We start from the raw sequence: 19,917 nt of genomic DNA, 5'->3' as shown, positions 1-19,917 counted from the left end.
CCTTAATCGACTGAGCTACGACATGTAGGGGTAGAACAGCTTCTTGATAGGGGTAATTGTGTAAAAGTCTGGTTTCTCTCGGAGAGGCTGCAGGATCCGAGTAAGGTCAATAGAACTTCCGGTTGTAATTCTTTTCCATGTCGTAGCTCAGTCGATTAAGGCAGCGTCTGGGATCCTCTCGGACATAGGCTCGAACCCTCGTCACGGCCCTTGTGGATTTGCTCATGCCTCTTGGTTCTGGGACTAGCCTAGTGACATACCTTTGAACTTTTTCCAGCTTCGTCTTGTGCTTAAGAAGGTACGGGCTCCATGCTGGGGCCACGTACAATGTAAGGATTGATCTTACATACCTGGTATACATGGTTCTAAATATTTCCTTACGCAGGTTCCTGAAGGCAGTTCTGATGTTACCAGCCTCGCATACGTCGCCAATGTTGTTATTTTTATGTGGGCTTCAGAAGACAGGTTTGGTGTGATATCAACTCCTAGATCTTTCTCTCTGTTCGTTTCACGGAGGACTTAATCTCCCATTCGGTATCCTGTTTCTAGCCTCCTGTTTCCACTGCCTAGTTTCATTACCTTACATTTGCTCGGGTTGAACTGTAGCAGCCATTTGTTGGACCATTCATTCAGTTTATCTAGATCATCTTGTAGCCTAGTGTGTGTGTGAGAAATATATATGTAGTAGACATAAGAGAAAAATAAATTGGCTAGAAAGGCTGGGTCCAAGAGCTAAATAGCTCGATTCTGCAAACTCAAATAGTAAATACAAATAGTAAATGCACACAGTACAACAGCACAAGATGAAGGGAAGATTCCCTTTATCCTGTAATCGGAAAAGGAGAAAAATGTGGGAATGGATATATCCCCCAAATCTGATGCCATAAGCCCACATTAGCAGAATGACAACAGCTGCATATGGCATTTCATGGGCAATATTTTCAATGTCCATGTCATTCTGTGTTAAGACCAGGTCAAACCTAACTGGTTGTTCACCACTCTTTCTCCCTGTTTCCTTTCTGACATGTTGCACAGGAATCTCCTACCATGTTAAATGTTACTGCAAGTTTTGCCCTCCATGTCTCATCTCCTCTTGGGTCCATTGTTTCGCAGTCGATTTCACCATAATTGAAGTCTCTTATTACCAGGAGCTTTACTTTCAGTTTATGTGCTGTGTCTGCCACTCCTTGAAGGATATTCAAGCATGCTCTGTTCGTAATTTCATATTCTTGCTACGGTTTTCTAAGGTTTACTGGAGGGTTTGTAGATTACAGCCCCAACCACTTTCTCACCCTCAAATGAAATGATTCACGTAATGTAATCCCTGTAGTTATTTGACTCGTCCAATAAAATTCCTTCAAAAATACTTTTTTACCAGTTGTGCCACCCCACCACCACCTCGTGCTTGAAGTCTTTCACTTCCCATGATCAGGTATTCCCTTGGGAAATACTGTGTTGCTAATCATACCGCATACTTTGGTCTCTCGGCTTGACTTCATTTTCTTCAATCCTTTCTTTCAGTTCTTCGTTTATATTTGACAATTCATCAGCATTGCTGTACCAGATCTTCAGTCTTCTTTGTTGTCCTGTCCTCTGATTGGTTAATTTCCAGCCTTGGTATGGGATTTAGGCTAGATTCGGAATGTGTGTGTGTGTGTGGGGACGACAGATATCAAGTTCTGCACGATGGTTTTAAGTATAATATCCATTAGGAATATTTTCAAAGATCATTTTACACTTTTACACAACAATCATATGTTTTGTGAACGATGCACCGTACGCCAATCCGTCGTTAAAAATTACACTACTTCTAGAAACTTTTAGACGAATGCACAAAAATGGTCCGTTACATCCCTAAACTGTTCGGTCACCCTAAACTATTTGTCAGTAATGCTGATGGGCTGCATTACTGTTATGAAGAACCTCAAAGCATCTTGGAGTGCATGAACTGCCTTCATGAAAGGTTGGAGAGATGTACAGGTTTCGTAAGTGGACACGTAAATATTTAATGAATCCTGACCCAGTTTCTATGTCCTCACGCTAAGTAACACACCTTCAGGCTGCGTTTGTCCAAGCTGCTCCAGACCTCTGAAATAAATTCGTAATTTCTGGATCTATGAAATAAAAAATGCAGTTTTTACTAATATAAATCAATATTATGTATTAAAGTACGTGGGGTGAAGCATTTACAGTGGTGCGATTCGAACTGCGACAGTGAGTAAGGAACGGTTTGAGAAACGTTCGAACGTCATAGTTGTGAATCACTTATAAATTATTTTTTATTTTATAAACAGGGGGGTTTGACGGCTGGAATAACGACCATTTGGCCATTGTTTATGAGGATGGATTTGTTCAAAGTGCAGCAGTCTGAATGCTCCAATTACAAATAAGGGTTGGCGCCTGGCCACCAGTGGTGGTGGCAGTGTTGCTGTGAGCTCCTGGTTTTGTCGGCCGGTGGCTGTTCGTGTTTGTGAGCGGGGCCTTGGGGGCCATGTCTGCGGGAGGAATGGCAGCGCCCTTGTCCCCTGTGAAGAGGAGGGATACAATTGGGCTGGAGTTCACCGGCCCAGCGCCCTACCAGGCAGATGCGGTGGTCCTGATCGATCTTTTGCGGGTTGATGTGGCGACGGTTTGCGGCGTTGAGCTTGTGTCCGAGCTTCGGGCTGTGGTAAAATTCGACTCCACAGCTGTTTAACGTGACTTTGTGGACCGCTATGATGGGCGGTCCTTCACGCTGCCTGCGGATGGTGGTTCGGTGGAAGTGTTGGACCGGTGCAGTGAGGCTACTTATGTGGCGGTTCGTGGTGCTCCATATGAGTTTCCTGACTCCCTTCTCCGACGTCACTTTACCCGGAATAGGTGGGTCTTGAGTGTCCGGATAAATGCTGTCTCCTCCGGGCGGTGGAAGGGTGTCCCGAATGGGACCCGCACTTTGGCAATGCGCTTGAAAGACTCCATCCCGTCGTTACTCCAGCTCATGGGCTTCACAGTGCGGGTGTCTATGCGGGTCAGCACTGGACTTGCTTCCGGTGAGAGTTGTTGGAGTACCTAGCTGTGAGTTGTGGTGCTCGCAGCATCCGCCCTGTTAACCAACTCCTCCTGGACTTCCAGGAGGAGTAGTTCCCTCCACTGGAGGACCCGGACCTGTCTTCGTGTGGTGCCAGCGTGGGTGTAGCCCTGCGCTCTTCGAATGACCTGGTTGTGGCGTGGTATCTTGAGCCCCGCTCAGCTGGTGCTGTGTAGAGGCCGTGGGCTGTGCAGTTCTGCCCTCGCCCCAGCCTGCCCCATCTACAGAGGGAGTGTCTTTGTAGCGTATCCTTGTGGATGTGCATGCGGAGCTGTCTCCAGTGGTGTACGGTTCTGTTCTCTCGGTTGTTGAGACTGCGGTGTTGCGAGATCGTGCGATGAGTGGTGTTGTACGGCCACCCGGGGTTCTGCTGCGGTGTCTCCTGGAGGGGGAATAACAGTTCTGATGACTTACACCTGGTCTCCAAGCGTTCGAGGCAAGCTCAGAGTGTCTTCCCCTCCCCCACACCTTGAGTAGTGGCCTGGGCCGACGTGAAGGACTATGGGGACTCCTGGAATTCTTCTGTTGATAATGGTGATGGTGTGCTCCCGGCACGTGGCGAAGCTGTGTTAGTGGCTGGTGCCCCTGTCGTGTGGGAGGGGGTTGGTGCAGGGGCCTTGGTTAAAACTTCTGGGCCCCTCGCTCCTGTGCTCCAGTTCCTGGGCGTGGGGGGTTGTGGCCCCTGATGTAGGCGTTGGTGTGGCCCGTTACCTAGTTATTGTTTTGAAGGAGGACGCTAGCCCCGTGGGATCCGTACCCTTGCCCCCTGTCCTGCCATCCGCTGTGCAGCCACCCCCTGGGCAGCTGTCTCCTGTGCTTCTGCCCCTTAAGCAGCCGGCTCCTGTGTGCCCGTCCCCTGTGTAGGTGCCCGTTGTGCTGCCACCCCATGTGCAGCCAACCCCTGTACCGCCGCGCCCCGTGGAGGGAGGTCCCGAGATGGTTTTCCCTGTGACTATGAATCGCCGGCATCTGTTGCATGATTGTGTTTCCCTGTCTGAAGAGAAGTGGGCTCTGTGGAATGCCTTTCTTGTGAAGTTAATTCCTTGGCAGTTTCCGGACATGTATGGTGATGTTACTTCCTATTAATTTTTATTTTGTAAGTTGATTGTGGTTCATGTGTTTCCTTGCGTTTGTTGTGCTGTAGTTATCTAGTTGCGCATTGTACTGTTCCGGTTCATCGGTGCCGGTTTTATAATGTTTTACTGTTGCCGTTGGCATGTCTCTCCTGTGCTTTTGTCCTTGGGGGTTCTTGTACTCCTTTTTTGTGCCCAGTTCTTTCAGCCGGTATCATTGTTTTTGTTTTGAAACCAGTGTGTGTTATCTATGTCTTTAGTAGTAGGCATTCCGTTTCAGTGTTTTGTTATTGTGTTGTTTTGTGGTTTTCATGTGCTGTTCGAAGCTTGTTTTTCTTTGTGCTGGTGCCTAGGTTCCCTTGTTTTTTCTTGTATAAATTATACATTCTCATTTATATAAACAAAAATACAAATAATTGTCATGTGAGCCAAATTACGTGACATAACCTAAGCTTAACTGGACATAATAGCAAAATCTATATGTATATACATGTTTATATATATAATATATAATGAATGTATGGAAATTGTAATACACCGTTTTACATTACAGTGTTCGATGAGTTTAACGCATGCGGCCCTGGGGACGACCACAGCCTGAACGACGAGGAATTGCACCCGGAGCCCCCCCCCCTTTTCCAACACACAGGAAGCAACCGAGCATCCAATTAGGAGAGAATTCTACGTTCATCAGAAGCAACTCGGACAAGGAACTACGCCTACATTCCCTACGCTACAGAACTCTCGTCAACTGGAGGAATCGAGTTCCGAGTTGAACTTCACTCAATTCAGGTGAGGTCAGTCAGAACTGACTACTTGTCTTGCTCCATAGTTACGATTTAAATTAAGCATTTCAGGTAGGAAGGACGCGTTATATTTTACGTTTTAATATTTCAGGGCACGGGTCGAGGGCATATTTCAGGGCACGGGTCGAGGGCATATTTCAGGGCACGGGTCGAGGGCATATTTCAGGGCACGGGTCGAGGGCATATTTCAGGGCACGGGTCGAGGGCATATTTCAGGGCATGGGTCGAATCAAACTATTTTCCAGGACGACAAAATTCATTTCCACACTTTCTGTAATAAAGCCTTCCCACTGCTCAGTAATATCTCGAGAACGGCTTCATAAAAAAACACTTGAGATTTGGGGTCTATGACGCAGGTTGTCATATTGTTATACTGAAATAACATGTTTGACCATTCATAATAGGGGGTTAAAATGTCCTGATGTCGACGTGTTTGTGTGTATGTGTTTGTGTGTGTGTTCATCAAGTTGTACCCACCTAGTTGTGCTTGGGGGGCGTTGAGCTTCGGTCGACTCTGCTTGTGACTTCGTCAAGCTAAAGTCTCACCACTCACAGTAACTCCCTGCTTCCTGTTGCTTAAGTATTCCCTTATCCACTGGAGCACCCTACAAGTTATTCTTGCCTGTTTTTCCAATTTATGCACTAGCCTCTCAAGGGATACTGCGTCAAAGGCTTTTAGACAGTCGAAGAAGATGCAGTCTGCCCAACCTTCTCTTTCTTGCTTAACCTTTGTCACGTAATCCTAGAATTCTATTAAGCCCGTGAGGCAAGATTTACCCTCCCTGAACCCATGTTGATGGGTTGTAGCGAAGTCCCTTCTCTCCAGATGTGTTACTAGGTTCTTTCTCACGATCGTCTCCATCACCTTGCATGGTATACAAGTTAAGGACACTGGCCTGTAGTTCAGTGCTTCTTGTCTGTCATCCTTTTTGTATATTGGGACTACATTAGCCGCCTTCCATTTTATAATATATATATAATATATATTGTATATATATATATATATATATATATATATATATATATATATATATATATATATATATATATATATATATATATTAATAATAATAATAATAATAATAATTATTATTATTATTATTATTATTATTATGTCCACGTGGGTTAGTTAAAATAACAATAATTTCCATTTGTCGGTTGACAAGAAGCCTGTATTTAGGGCTTTCAAGATCCTCCTCGTTCAATTACTGATCTTGCCAAGATGCAACTCACAATAGTTCTATATCTCACTGGGTACCTATTTGCTACTAGGTGAACAGAGGCATTAGATGAATGGAATCCAGTTCAAACGTCTGCACTCTGCCGCTGAAATTTAACCCTGACCTGCTAGTTTGTGAAGCAACTAAGCTGGCCGCTGTGTAACCTGTCTGAAGTATCGTTAATCTGTAGTTTTAACTTTATTCACTTTCTTGAAGAGAAGCAAGAGAACAATCATGGTGTAGTTTTCTGCTCAGGAAATGAAATCTCAAGAATGTGATGCCTGCACCAGAAAATATTTTTATTAAATCTCGTCAAAGCATAGGAAAAGAATATTGTATTTATCGTATGTCAGCGATACGTCACGTGCACAGACGTGACAGACATATCGCTAAACACTACCATCAGCTTCCCGCCAAACACACACCGAAACTACGACGTTGGTACAACGTTCGAACAAGTTTTAACACCTCCTAACCAGTTATAACAAGCAATATAGCAAAGTTGTAACAACGTTCTAATACGTCATAAACACGTTAAGCCAATATGTGACAACTTTATTACAAGTTGTAACAAGCGGAAAATAGAGACAGTTTCGGTTTGTGTTTCCAGGGTTGACAGCCAAACCATAAACTTACGAGAACCACGTTAAACACTGACCACAAAAAGCGGCCACGTTGTATTCAACGGCTCCAGTCCTCGTGTTATCCTTTCATCGAAATGTCGTTTTAAATCATTTGAGCATATAGTGCTTTTTACACAACCCGTCCTCACACTAGGCTGGTTAAAGCAGCGGCCGTCCTCCCCAGACGCATTCACCAATTTTAACATTCTGTGTACTAAAAATTCGTTTGTTGTATATAAATTAATATTTATTATACATTAAAATTCTTCTTATAGTTAGGCGTAGGTTACGTTAGGTGTATAGGTTCTGTTGGGGATTATTTATATTTTTTTTTATTTACATGCCAAGGCATGCTACCTAAATACAATACAAGAAATTACAATAAAACGAAGGACACCGACGTACAACCACCACCACAAAATGGCCACAATGCAAAAGACCTGACAACACGCACCATACTGATCCCAGCACAAATACATGAAAATACGTACACGTGTGTGTGTGTGTGTGTGTGTGTGTGTGTGTGTATATATATATATATATATATATATATATATATATATATATATATATTGTGACGATAATCTCCTTCAAGAGATTGAGCCTGCTCTTCCCTCCAAAATTACGTCTTCACAACTATATAAAAGACTATGGAAGAAATGTCCAACAACGACAACAAACACCAGCAAGGCTTGCCAGGGTGAGCAGAAACGTATGCAACCAGCCACCTGTTCGAACTCCAACCACCAAACTACCCGTTGATCGCTACGACTCCGCTGATTGGTCGCCGGTCTGGCTGCACCTGCCTCGCCCCCCCCCATACTACCCGATGTCTGGGGTCGCCCCAACATCAGTCTTCAGAATGTTCCGTGCTTTCGTAGCCAGCACACCTCCCAGCTAGACTCTAGAGTGTACTGAGAGAGGTGGTGGCTTTAAGCCAATATTCCAGCACCTCCCACTTACTGTTGTATTGCACTTCTTGTTATTTTGCCTTAACGTAACTTTTCATTTTGTCATTTAAGAATTCTTATTATTTTGATTCATTGATTTTATTATAAGAATTTGTTTGTGCATTATTTTCATGTTTTGATTTATTTAACGTCATTAAAATTTCATTGTTAAAGTTTTACTTGTGTTTTGTGTGTCTTCTCCTTACCTTACCACAGACGAAGTTCCAGTTTTTCTATTTTTTTTTATAACTATGTGACGAGGCCATACCCCTAGCCTTAAACAGCCGAACACCAACGCGTTACCGTCACAAGTTTTATGGGGGCCTGTCCGGGAGCTTCACTCAGGTACTGGTGCCAAGTGGTAATTTATGGTAAGCGTATTTAACTCTGTTAACGTAGCTTTACTATTTTTCATTCAATTTCATTTTTTATAAGGTGCGGTGTATTGTGCATTACGAGAGTAACATATAGTGAAGGTGAGACAACTTTGGATTACGTGGTGACTGTAGGCCTCAGTCATACTCTTAATTGGTCATCTCTCCCTCCATGTTATTACTCGTATTTACCATCTATGTCCCTTGAATATTTCTCATTCTGACAGATCATCATATTGGTACCCTGGTACTGTGGTCTGCCCCGGGTCAAGAGTACCCAATCTTCTGCAATCTGACTGTAGGAGGACAAGAGGGCCATAGTTCCTCTAGCTCGAACTTTAGTTGCTGAATTGGGACCTCAGCAGCAGTTCTCGTCACCAGTTGACACCTCGCACCCCTACACGTCAGTCAGAGATGATGATACATACAACGGTAGGGAATTAGCTTATTTTTTCAGAGCACAAAAGTTCGCTAATTCTGTAAGTATCATATTAAATTCAGTGGGAAAAACTTGCTTTATGTCCTATAGAGACTTGGCAAGGTATGCCTACATCCTTGGACTACCAATTTTACTTTTGAAGCATTTAACTGTTTCATTTGTTTTCGAAACTTTGTTTCATTTGTTAGTAGGATTTTCTTGCCCTTATTCTCTTACATGAGTACCGGGTACAAGATTTCCTGCGCCCTTGATTTAATTTAATATCTTTCACTTAACGTTAAATTGTTAAAGATCACACAGGATAGGTACCAGTTGCCACGTTGTCCTGTTTCTGACATTTCATTATTGAACATTCGTGTACCTTTATTTGCTAATTTCACCATGTTTCGTCTCCAAACTTTCCGTGCAAATCCAGCAGGTGAAATAGGGACTTTAAGTCGTGCCAAGAGGACTGAACTACAAACTCTTGCACATGAGTATCAACTAGAAGTTCCCTACCAAGCCAACAAAAATGACCTACACAACCTGTTGCTGGATTACTATTTAGAGCAAGGTAAGATAGACTCTGAAACTCATGAAACTTACTATATTGCAGATAAAACTGATTTGGCAACGCTGAAACTCAAACTAGAGCTGGCCAAGATTGAACGTGAGCAGCAAAGGGAAGCCCGTGAACAGCAAAGGGAAGCAGCTGACATACGAAGGGAAGAGATCGCCCTCAAGGAACGTGAGTTGGCAATGCTCCGTGAACGTGAACGAGTACAGCTTGAAACACTCCAGGAGCGGGAACGCTTACAGCTTGAAACCAAACAACGCGAGTTGGAAATACAACGCGAACATGACAAGCAACAAGCGACTCTGGCTCTTGAGTGTCGTCAACGGGAATACACGTTGGAAACTTCACACCTCGCTCAACGCCAGCAAGCCACTGCCAATCTTCCCGTCAGTTTTAATATATCACATGCAAGTAAGTTAATGCCCTCCTTTGTAGAAGCAGAAGTTGATGTGTTCTTTACCACCTTTGAAACCCTTGCTAATCAACTCAGTTGGCCTGTCGACCAATGGGCAACACTTCTCAGAGTCCATCTTACAGGTAGAGCTGCAGTCACACTCAGTACTTTGGCGTCTGAGAATGACTACTACACTCTGAAACAAGCAGTGTTGGACGCCTACCTCCTCTCTACTGAAAGTTATAGAAGGAAATTTCGTGACCACCTGAAGGCAAGTACCACTACCTTCCTTGAGTTTGCTAACACGAAACGGAGGTATTTCATGAAATGGCTGGAAGCAGCACATGTCTCTACTTTTACAGAACTCGTCAACCTGATGCTTGTTGAAGAATTCTTGAGACGTGTGCCGCCTCCTGTCCGCCTCTACTTAGCAGATAAAGAAGAAACCGACTACCTGAAGTGTGCTAAGTCGGCTGACACTTACAGCCTCATCCACCGGCTGACACCTGAACCATCCTCCAGTAAGAAGTCGTGGTACAGTTACGAGAAGGTGAGCCCCGATCAAGCTGGTTCACAACTGTACTGCAAGTATTGTAGACTCTATGGACATACCATAGACAAGTGTGGTAAGTCTCAATACAAGGGATCCACTGACCAACAACGACCCAAACCAACTCCTCCTAAGTCCGGTAAGCCTGTGATGAATGTTGGTGTTGATGTTAATGATCTTTCTCTTTTCAGTAACCACCTGTATACTGGAACTGTCTCTGCCAACGGTTCAAATCCGGAGGGACGTTTCAAATTGAAGATCTTGAGGGACACAGCGGCTCTACAATCGATCATCTTGAAGTCGGCTGTGCCCAACATAGTCTACACCGGGGAAACGGTCTTCATCACTGACCTCACTGCTACTACTCCATACCCTCTCGCCAGAGTCCACCTGGATTGTCCCTACGTGAACGGGGAAGTCCAAGTCGCCGTCAGGGAAAAGCCTTTTCCCATGCCTGGAGTGCAACTTCTCCTAGGCAACGACTTGGCAGAAGACCTGCAACCGACCAACCTGATCGTCATGGACAAACCCCAGGTGTGTAACTCTGTGCCAAGTAACCCTATTCTTGAGTATGTTCCAGCAGAGGTTCAAGAGAGTGATGAAGTTTCTCCTCCGGTTCTCGTGACCACCCGTGCACAAGCCGCACGTCCACAGCCAGCTGACTCTACTGCTACCGCTGTCCCTCAAGACCCTCAGAAACTACCCCCGCATCTGACCAAGTTGGAGTTCCGTAAGTTGCAGAGGGAAGATCTTACTTTAACACCATTGTTTTTCCAGGCTGAGACACAACCAGACAGTATTCCTGGGTTCTTCCTAGAGAACGACTTGCTCTACCGCCGATATAGACCCAGTAAACTGAAGGAGGAGGACGATTGGGCCAACACCGAACAACTTGTGATTCCCACCAGCCTGCGGCCCACTATTCTACACCTGGCCCACGGATCATTCTCCCACTACGGCTTCAACAAGACTTACCATGGGATTCGTCAAGACTACTACTGGCCAGGTATGGTAAACAACGTCAAACAGTACGTAAAACAGTGTCATACATGTCAGAGGGCAGGCAAACCGAACGTCTCCATTCCCAGAGCACCACTGATTCCCATACAGGTGCCTGCGGAACCTTTCCACAGACTCATAATAGACTGTGTCGGTCCTTTACCTCGGACCAGTTCAGGTAACGCCTACATCCTAACCATCCTGTGTCCTACCACCAGATTTCCCATAGCAGTTCCAGTGAAGAACATCACGGCTGCTACGGTTATCAAACATCTATTGAAGATCTTCACTCAATACGGATTTCCCAGGGAGATTCAAAGTGACTGTGGCACCAACTTCACCAGTGATCTCTTCAAAAGGACACTGGAGGAGTTCAACATCAAACAGGTATTGTCCAGCCCCTATCATCCTGCTTCACAGGGTTCTCTTGAACGTAGTCATCAGACCATCAAAGCACTCTTGAAAAAGTTTTGTAGTGAAACCTCAAAGGATTGGGATAAGCAGATTGACCTAATAATGTGTATTTTCAGAAGTCTCCCCAATGAGTCCCTAGGAGTATCTCCTTATGAGATGCTCTACGGCCGTAAGTGCCGTACTCCCCTTAAGGCTTTCAAAGACTCTCTCAGAGATGCCACCTTCAGTGAGCATCAGAATGTGCCCCAGTTTCTTCAAAACCTTCAGCACATTCTAGAGAGAGTCCACCGCTTTGCCCATGATAATCTATTGAAAGCCCAGGTGAGAATGAAGACTCATTACGACCAGACCAGCAAAGTAAGAAAATTCAAGCCGGGAGACTTCGTCCTTGCTTATTTCCCTATCCCAGGTTCACCTTTACAAAACAGATTTTCAGGACCCTACTGCGTCAAAGAGTGCAGGAATAATAATAACTATGTGATAGAGACTCCAGATAGGCGGCGGAAGACCCAGCTGTGCCACGTCAACCTCCTGAAGCAATATAATGGTACTCCTCCCACTGTCTTGATTAATTGTTCTACCTTCACAGAACCCTACATCCACAGTGAGACCATCCCGGCTTCTTCTCCCGAAAGCACTGACAAGGAGTCGGCGCTTTCTAATTCCAAAATCCTTAATGATCTTCCCAAATGCTTTCAGGATAATAATCGTGCTCCTATGCCCTCTTCTAATTCCACTCTCACCTCGTCAGATAAGCCCTTCATCCTCCATGTCGACGCCAATGGTACCGACGTGGGTGGTGTCGTGATGCAGCAACGAGGCGAGAAGAATACACCTGTCAGCGACTACTGCTACAAGGATCTACGGAACAATTGGCAAGGAGCTACTCTTCCTCATCCTGAAGCTTCAGCACTTCACTCCACACCTGAAAAGTGCTCGGTCCACCATCAATACGGACCACACCACCCTACACCTCCTGCAGCACGCCCACTTCTCATCTCAACGTCTTCTACTATGGGCTTGCTACCTGCAGAAATTCAACCTGGAGACACGCTATACCAAGAGTCTGACAACATCTTAGCCCATGATCTCTCCAGAGTTTATGAAGTAGAAGCAACTCCATCCATTACTCCACCACATAACGACGTACTTCTTCCAGAACCGCAGGCTTCGGGGGAGAGTTGTGACGATAATCTCCTTCAAGAGATTGAGCCTGCTCTTCCCTCCAAAATTACGTCTTCACAACTATATAAAAGACTATGGAAGAAATGTCCAACAACGACAACAAACACCAGCAAGGCTTGCCAGGGTGAGCAGAAACGTATGCAACCAGCCACCTGTTCGAACTCCAACCACCAAACTACCCGTTGATCGCTACGACTCCGCTGATTGGTCGCCGGTCTGGCTGCACCTGCCTCGCCCCCCCCCCATACTACCCGATGTCTGGGGTCGCCCCAACATCAGTCTTCAGAATGTTCCGTGCTTTCGTAGCCAGCACACCTCCCAGCTAGACTCTAGAGTGTACTGAGAGAGGTGGTGGCTTTAAGCCAATATTCCAGCACCTCCCACTTACTGTTGTATTGCACTTCTTGTTATTTTGCCTTAACGTAACTTTTCATTTTGTCATTTAAGAATTCTTATTATTTTGATTCATTGATTTTATTATAAGAATTTGTTTGTGCATTATTTTCATGTTTTGATTTATTTAACGTCATTAAAATTTCATTGTTAAAGTTTTACTTGTGTTTTGTGTGTCTTCTCCTTACCTTACCACAGACGAAGTTCCAGTTTTTCTATTTTTTTTATAACTATGTGACGAGGCCATACCCCTAGCCTTAAACAGCCGAACACCAACGCGTTACCGTCACAATATATATATATATATATATATATAAAATGGAAGGCTATATTCAGTTGCATATAGTCCTGGGGACCATTCAGGCTTGTTCGCATATATATATATATATATATATATATATATATATATATATATATATATATATATATATATATATATATATATATATATATATATATATAATATATATGCGAACAAGCCTGATATTATTATTATTATTATCTGACCCAAGATATTATTATATATATATATATATATATATATATATATAATAATAATAATAATAAATATACACACAGGAACACAACAACGCAACCACTAGCATCACACAAGCACAAAATAATGAGTAAAGGACACTCCGAATCATACACAGTATCTTCCATATGGTGCATGGTAAGATAGTCCTGAGGATACCGCCGCCGCTCATCCCAGGCACCTGGCGACGGTGTAACTCCATTCAAGGAAGAGGGGCGACGCATACGCAACAAATGAGGCGGCTGTACAGGATAATCAGACACTGAATGCTGCCGCACAGAGCGCGACCTTACGACGACATGCGGGCCATATTATTATTAACATCTTTATTGACAAAATTAATTACAATTTTGCCTAATCTGAGGATTTTGATAGTCTTATTAAAGTGAGGATAATGCTGGTATTCACTGTCACGCAGGACAGAGGGTCATACATAAGACAATAGGTCTAAACTGTAGGCTGAAGCACATATATATCATGGTTACAATCAATGTTTTAATATATGGATATGTGAAAACAACTTTCTACTGTGCACTGCCACACAAGCGCAGGGATGGGTTCATAAGTGTTACAGCTTAGAAGTAATATAAATAAAAATTGTTCTTCATTCTTTAAAATGGACAAGCAAATTTTGGGTAAATTGTTAGGATGTCGTCCAGAACACCTGAGTCAATAAAATAGTTACACAGTTGGTGGTACAAGAGGCCAGGAGGTCTAAAGACCTTTACGGTTTCACATTCATCAATATAGTGTTCTAGTGAATGCATTAAAGGTTTATCACAGAGTTTACAATCTGAGTATTCTGGTAGTGGCTCAGCCTCACTAACCTGCCAGATGTGTCTATAGCCAAGGCGAATTCGCACAATGACTACATCACATTGTCTGGTCCGGTTACTGTGCTGACCATACAAATACCTATTATTACAGAACTTGTCATAACTTTTAATACTGCAGCTTTCAGGTCTCTGGGCATTTCTTAGTTCTTCTAAATCTGAATTAATTTCTTTAATTTGTATGTTTCTAATAACTGCATTTGATAGTCCAAAGTCATAATCAGTGTTTTCTTTCCTGCAAGCCTCATTGGCCAATCGATCTACAAAGTCATATTTTCCAACTGAAACATGGGATGGGATCCACACAAATTTTATACAAGAGTTATTATCATTGGCAAAAATTACATTCCATTTAATATTACAAGCTACTTCTGACATACATTGTGATGGGTTATTTAAGGACTGCAGAGCACTTTTAGAGTCACAGAAAATAACTCCACCACCATTGAGCTTAAGGTATTCAGTGGCTAAATAAATGCCCAATAGCTCGGTCTGTGTCGTGCTTGCCCAGTTGTTCAATTTCGCGGGCCAGCATCTTTCCGAATCACCGCCACCAAAGTCCTTGAGCTCAGCATCTGACACACGAGGGGACAGTAGATACACCAGTAGGTGCCATTGCAGCATGCACTTCCGCCACACCACCACCAGGCACCCCAGGCATTTCCTCGTGGGCTGAAGACACGGAGCTACTATACCCCCACCACATTCACCCAGTCGCAACCCCTAGGGACAGGAGCATCCACTGAACACCTTGAACTCTTAGGGTCTGGCCTCAGGTCATCAGAACATTCCACCTCCACGATAGCTGACTCGCCAGAAGTGCAGGAAAGCCACGCTTGGGCACGCAATCCATGGCTATGTAAAACCTCAGCGGCGGCCTCCACAGGGGGCACCGGCCCATATACAACAGGAGCCCGTGAACCCCCACACCCCACTGGCATGGCAGGCACAGGTTGCACACTGGCAAATTCCGAAGCCACGGGAGAAGCGCCCACTACAGCCACAGAATGGGGAGGCAGAAGAGGCGTTTCACCAGATATCGAAGCCATAGGTACCATCCACAACAACCGCAGGAGGGGTAGGCAGGGGAGGAGTCGCACGTCCCACCACAACCACGCCCGCAACACTTAGTGTCCACAGAACACAAAGACGACGACGGCAACAACGACCGATGCACTACCCCCACCAGCTGCATCCATAACAGCAGGCTCCCGTGGAAGCACAACGCTGTGCCTGTGCCTCCGCGAATGTGTCTCCGTTGCGGACACATCCACAACCTCATCCTCGGAGTCCTCTTGAACCACCAGTGGGGGGAGTCCTCCTTGCGGAAGAAATTCATCTGCTCGACGATGCCCGCAGAGCACCCTGCAGCCTGGTGCCCTGATATGCTACAACATAAGGTCCGCGGCTGCCAGGCATAGTACACACGTTGAAAGTAGCCCATTTAACTGATGATGGAATGTAAGACTTGAGCCGCACGTCCGTATGCCGTTCATGACGCACTTCAGTCGACCGAAGGATATGGTATTCATCCGGACGGACACCATCCGCTCAAACTGGCCAAAGTACCGCCTTAACAACACCTCAGGGAACACGATAGGGGCGCCATGGACGCTGACGTACGTAGCAGAGCCACTACGGTCCAAAATAACCAGACCCAGCAACTGGAACATGCCTCCGTCAAGTCGATGCGGAAAGTCCCGATAGGCCTCCTCAGTATAGAGCTTAACCACCGCCCGATGAGTCGTGATCAGTTGGACGCGCACACGTCACCAAGGTCAATACCCAACACGTCAAACCAGGTGGTATCCACTGCAGGGTAGTCCGTGAGGCCTGAATACTCTAGCCCAATCGTCCTGGACAGCAACACGGGGGGTGGGGGGACATGGGCACCCGCATCACAGGGAAAACCGGGCACAGTGTCCCCCGAGGGGCCAGCAACACCCCTGATTACCTAGTGAATGAGCACTAATGGTTTATAGGCCTAATATTGTTGTAAGATATAATGTTACAGAAGCTATGGAGCTAAAGCGGCAGTCTTCGCTGCATCACTTCCCAAGAGTTCAACAAAAAAACCTGAAAGTTCCTTTTGAGACAAAGATCATGGAAACCTTAGCAGCACCTCGAGAACCCCCTCCCCCTAGCACACATGCAATTTTCAGAGTGCACTCATGATCTGAGATTAACTGTAGCTTTGGGTCTTGCTGCTCTCGGCTCTAACGAAGAGAGGCGAGCAACCAAGAGAAGTGAATTTAATCATTCAGTCCTCCATGGATCTACCTGGTGGATTGGCCACTATCCGCCAGACGAAGGTATAGTGGGACCTGCTGGGGGAGAAGGTGAGCAGATGTGGGTAGGCTTCCCTTGGGCCGGCTTCCCCTGCGTCAGATATTGGGTTGAGACAAGGCTTCATTTGATATGGGTGACCTGATGTGTGGTGGTGCACCCTGTGCTCATTCGTGAAGTCGTCCAAGTGCGCGCACTCTTTCTTCGTCTCTTATGTGTCATTGTGTCTTTACCACACCAGCATGCTAAAGGGGGGGGGGGGGGGGTGCCAAGGAGTGCCACACCTGCACGCTTCTAAATCTATATTCTCCAAGTCTCTCTTGACACCTGTCATGAAGCAAGTGTGAAGGAAGTAGTTCACAGTAACTGTTGAGCTCCGGCGATGACCAGTTGGACTTTTGCTTGAGTGGATTGCTCGCATCAGTGAAAATGTAGCGACCATTTGGCGCTCTGTGTGTGTGTGTGTGTGTGTGTGTGTGTGTGTGTGTGTGTGTGTGTGTGTGTGTGTGTGTGTGTGTGTGTGAGAGAGAGAGAGAGATTGCGACTGCCTGTTTCTATCGCGTTCCTTTTTGCGTGTAGTGTTAACCCATGGTAGTGTTAACCGGTCGGCCGAGCGGACAGCACGCTGGACTTGTGATCCTGTGGTCCTGGGTTCGATCCTAGGCGCCGGCGAGAAACAATAGGCAGAGTTTCTTTCACCCTATGCCCCTGTTACCTAGCAGTAAAATAGGTACCTGGGTGTTAGTCAGCTATCACGGGCTGCTTCCTGGGGGTGGAGGCCTGGTCGAGGACCGGGCCGCGGGGACACTAAAAAAAACCCCGAAATCATCTCAAGATAACCTCAACATATACCCATTGTACCATGGGTTGTTCCACATGTCCCATGGTACATGTCCCACTGAGCTCCCACATGTACCATGGGACATGTGGAAGCTCAGTGGAACATAATACAGTGTGCTCGATGGGCGGTCACCTAAAGTGAGAACAAGTGAGTGGAAAGCTTAGGTTGTATACATATAAGATCACTGGGAGTGTACCGTGGGTAGTGGTAGAACACTGGAAGTGTACCGTGGGTAGTGGTAGAACACTGGGAGTGTACCGTGGGTAGTGGTAGAACACTGGGAGTGTACCGTGGGTAGTGGTAGAACACTGGGAGTGTACCGTGGGTAGTGGTAGAACACTGGAAGTGTACCGTGGGTAGTGTAGCCACACATGGGTATTCCTGGACTTTCAAGCATTCAAAAAATGTGGAATAATTCACACAAATTAGTTTGTCTCGGGTAACGGGGACAGCTAGACATCGTCGCTCCGAGCGAGTACAAGTTACAGTTTCGTCAGGAGGAGAGAGCTCACGGCGTTGTTGTGTTCGTAGATGTGTGCGTGTTATATTCCCGCGTCCCAGTATTGTGCTACTTATTGAGACAGCTTTATGGTGTTAGTGTGTGTGTGGGGGGGGGGAGGGTCGTATGTGTGTGTGGGGGAGGGGTCGTGTGTGTGTGGGTGGAGGGGGGTCGGGTCGTATGTGTGTGTGGGTGGAGGGGGGTCGGGTCGTATGTGTGTGTGGGGGAGGGGTCGTGTGTGTGTGTGGGTGGAGGGGGGGGGATCGTGTGTTCGTGTAAGGTGGGGGGGGGGGGTCGCGCCTAGAGTGATCGTGTTGTTATTTCACTGGTGTTTGTGGGTTCCTCTTCTGGTTGACTTCAGTCCATATATTTGAACATTTGGTTGTGTTCCTGTAGCTAAAGCCGCGGTGTTGATTCACCCACCTGTGACATCTGCCTGGTGCATAGCCATTAACAACGTTCATATAGCAATGATTGAGACGCACAATTACCAGTTTATTGACAGTTGAGAGGCGGGACCCAAAGCTCAACTCCCCGCAAGCACAACTAGGCGAGTACAACTCTTCCCCCCCCCCCGCCCTAGACATAAATTCCCTCACACCTCCCTTCAAGACACACATTCTCTCCTTCAAGACGTACATTCTCTCTCACTCCTCCCCGTTCCTCACACCTCACCAACGCGGAAATGAGACACATTACAGATCCCTCATCCGTGCCAAACCTCCCCAAGTTAACGATGGATTATGGATCACTAACTTTGAGTCGAGGGTCGGCCATCATGAGTCCTAATGGCAGTTCTCCAGCAACTTCTGAAGGTCTCCGATAGTCTGCGAGAGAGAGAACGCGTGTTCGGGGTGCGGCGTATCCCCGAAACCAGCCCGTTATGGCAACGACATGGCCAATGCTGCCAATGGCGACCATTTTGGATTTGTGGCTGCCATGGAATTAGTCCACACTTTCCCCGAGGGGGCAATGGGGACAACAAGTGTTACTTAGCCTTCATCGAACACAAATCTAGACCCACGGACCTCTTAACGGTCGCAGATGTACTGATAATTACCCCAACTACTGTCTTTACAACACACACCCATTCCCCATCTCCCCAACACTCGCATCACATCCTCCCTGTCTTCCCCCACAATCTCCCCACGTGGACCCTCAAGCAACCTTTGACACTCCCCATATAATCAGAAGTCAACATGCAAAGTCCAGTGAGGCCAGCCTCAAGCATCTGGCTTCCAGCCTGCGACAGACACGTTCTCTTGCAAATCTATATAGATGTACCTGGGTCTCCGTCTTTCTCCCTCCCTGTCTCCTATTCTCCTCCCTCCCTTCCTCCGTTTCCCATTCTCCATTCCTCCTTTCCATTTTCCTCCCTATCATTTGCCCCCTCCCTTCCATTCTCCCTCTCATTTTCCATAACCCACTCCTTCTCATTTTCTCACCCTTCCATTATCCTTTCCTTCCTACAATTCTCCCTGACATAATTCTATTCTCCATTCTTCCCTTCCACCCTCCATCTCATCCTCCTTCCCTCATATTCTTGCTCCTTCCCTTCCACATTCTCCATTCTTCTCTTCTTTCCATTCTCTCTGTCCCATATTTCCTCCATCTCTCCCATTCTCTTTCAGAACATTCAATATATGCTCCCATAGGAGAATTCAATATATGCTCCTATAACAGAATTCAATATATGCCTCAGAACAGAAAACGCAACCACAACATTGTTTTACTTTTGTCACTTTGCATCCAAGTTGTAAGAACGTTGTGCCTGCACACGTGAAAAGTGTGTTGTAAAATGCTCTATGGACAAACCAACCCACATTTCAAACGTAAAAGGTGTGTATGGTTGTCGCTAAAGGAGCCAATCTTGCTTAAAG

At 45.9% G+C, this 19,917-nt stretch overlaps 1 long non-coding RNA gene across 2 annotated transcripts in view; it reads left to right on the top strand.

The window, feature by feature from the left end:
- Positions 1-19,917, top strand: part of LOC138368646 (uncharacterized) — a 248,760-nt gene that overhangs the window by 51,128 nt on the left and 177,715 nt on the right. Inside the window, exons 2-3 of one of the 2 annotated variants that reach the window (XR_011229631.1) lie at positions 4,694-4,932; positions 13,623-14,070. This is a non-coding gene — a long non-coding RNA (uncharacterized lncRNA). Of the gene's footprint in view, positions 1-4,693; positions 4,933-13,622; positions 14,071-19,917 lie in introns of those variants that run through there. The other variant, XR_011229630.1, reaches the window with a different exon arrangement.

The sequence above is a fragment of the Procambarus clarkii genome, chromosome 25, assembly GCF_040958095.1.
Source record: "Procambarus clarkii isolate CNS0578487 chromosome 25, FALCON_Pclarkii_2.0, whole genome shotgun sequence".
Classification (NCBI taxonomy): Eukaryota; Metazoa; Arthropoda; class Malacostraca; order Decapoda; family Cambaridae; genus Procambarus; species Procambarus clarkii.
This window is presented reverse-complemented; position numbering and strand designations above follow the sequence as displayed.